This window comes from Nannospalax galili, unplaced genomic scaffold (genome assembly GCF_000622305.1).
Source record: "Nannospalax galili isolate Female #2095 unplaced genomic scaffold, S.galili_v1.0 scaffold151, whole genome shotgun sequence".
In the NCBI taxonomy this organism is placed as follows: Eukaryota; Metazoa; Chordata; class Mammalia; order Rodentia; family Spalacidae; genus Nannospalax; species Nannospalax galili.
The window spans coordinates 4,157,625-4,159,608 of NW_008332087.1; the positions used below are offsets into that span (position 1 = coordinate 4,157,625).

The 1,984-nt window shown below is 47.9% G+C and overlaps 1 pseudogene; it reads left to right on the forward strand.

Moving 5' to 3' along the window:
- Window positions 1–651: 651 nt before the first annotated feature.
- On the forward strand, window positions 652–1,618 carry LOC103729207 (annotated as a pseudogene).
- The last annotated feature ends 366 nt before the right edge of the window (window positions 1,619–1,984 follow it).

Consider the following 1,984-nt stretch of genomic DNA (forward strand, 5'->3'; position numbering starts at 1 on the left):
ACTGGGGGTCTAAGAAACAAATCTCACCCTAAAAAGACTACATATGACAAACCTAAAGCCAACATTAAGTGAAATAAAGAAAATCTGAAAGCATTTCCTCTAAAGTCGGGAACGAGACAAGGGTGCGTGTCCACTCTCTCCACGCTTGTTCAATATCGCACTTGCAGTGCTAGAAAACTAGGTGGTAGAAGGAGACAACGCGAAGACGAGGAACGGAAGGAGTGAAAAGACCCTGCGGCGTTCACCAGAAAATGCTCAGATCCCACAAATGCTTTACCAAACCAGTATGATACGAGGTCAACATACAATGAGTGGGTTTTCTATTTACCAGCAATGAACATGCCGAGAAAGAACTCAGGGAAACAATCTAATACACAAAAGTAGACTAACTAGGAATAAACTTAACCAAGGAAGCAAAAGGCCTTTACAATAAAAATATTGAAACCACGATGGCGGCAGCAGGTGCGGGTGGTGAGGGCAGCAGGCCAGGACTGCAGCTGGTGCTGCGAGATGACCAGGTAGAACAGGCTTTGGTGTGCGCACACCAGGCTGGGCGAGGGCAAGATAGACTTCCATGTGTGGGAAACGAGGACAGGAGCACCTGAATTAGGATTGTGAGCTCTGAAGAGCAGGGAAACATGAGACCTGAAGATGAGTGAGCTTTGCCAGCTGTGGCAGGGGGCACAGCAGCTGAAGAACCAAATTAGAGATGCTCGGCAAAGGGTGTGCAGATGTAACACTCTCTCGGAGCACAAACAACATTGGCCCAGTGGGAAGAATCCAGATGCGCACCAGGAGAATGCAGACGGGGCACCTGGCCAAGATTATGCCATGCCCTGGGGCACAGACTCCAAGCTCCTTGTCAGTGTCTCTCAGGATGGAAAACTCATCATCTGGAACAGCCACACCACAAACGAGGTTCATGCCATCCCTCCGTGCTCCTACTGGGAATTATGTGATCTGTGGTGGCCTGGATAACATCTGCTCCATTTATAGTCTGAAAACTCAAGAAGGGAATATGTGTCTGAGTTGTGAGCTGGCAGGGCATACAGGTAATCTGTTCTGCTGGTGGTTCCTGGATGGCAATCAGATTGATACCACCTCTGGAGATTCCACATGTGCTGTGTGGGACATTGAAATGGGCCAGCAGACAACCACCATTTACTTGACACACTGGAGTTGTCATGAGTCTGTCTTGTCTCTGGTGCTTGTGATGCTTCAGCCAAGCCCCGGGATGTCACAGAAGGGATATGTCGGCAGACCTTCACAGGCCACGAGTCTGTCATCAATGTCATCTGTTTCTTTTCCCAATGGCAATGCCTTTGTCACCAGCTCAGAGGATGCTACCTGCAGGCTGTTTGACCTCCATGCAGACCAGGAGCTCATTGCCTACTCCCATGAAAGCATCACGTGCGGGATCACATCTATCTCCTTCACTAAGGGTGAATGCCTCCTCTTTGCTGGGTAGGATGATTTCAACTAGGAAATCTGGGGTGCACTCAAAGCTGACAAGGCAGGTCTCTTAGCTGGACATGACAACCGCATCAGCAGCTTAGGAGTGGTTGACGATGGCATGGCTGTAATAATGGGGTCCTGGGACAGCTTTCTCATGATCTAGAACAAAGGCCAGTAGCAGGTGGATGCCATGGTAACTGAAAGACCATCAACCTTGAAGCATTACAGCACATCCTATCCAACCATACTGATGCGGACACCCATACCTCCCCTCTGAACTTCTAAAGGGCAAGATCATTCTTCCTTCACTTATTGATGAAGCCAAGAGCACAGTTCCCACTAAGAGAAGGATATCTGTGCTGTGAACTAAAACAAATTGTGCACTGTCTTCTTTGTTTGCTTTTTTTGTCTTGGATGGATTTTAAAAGGAAATTCTACAATAAAAAATGTTAGTCAACCCTAGTGTGACTGTGAGACAGATGTGCCTCTTCACCAGTTTATTTGAGTAGACCAGCGGTCCTGTTTCGTG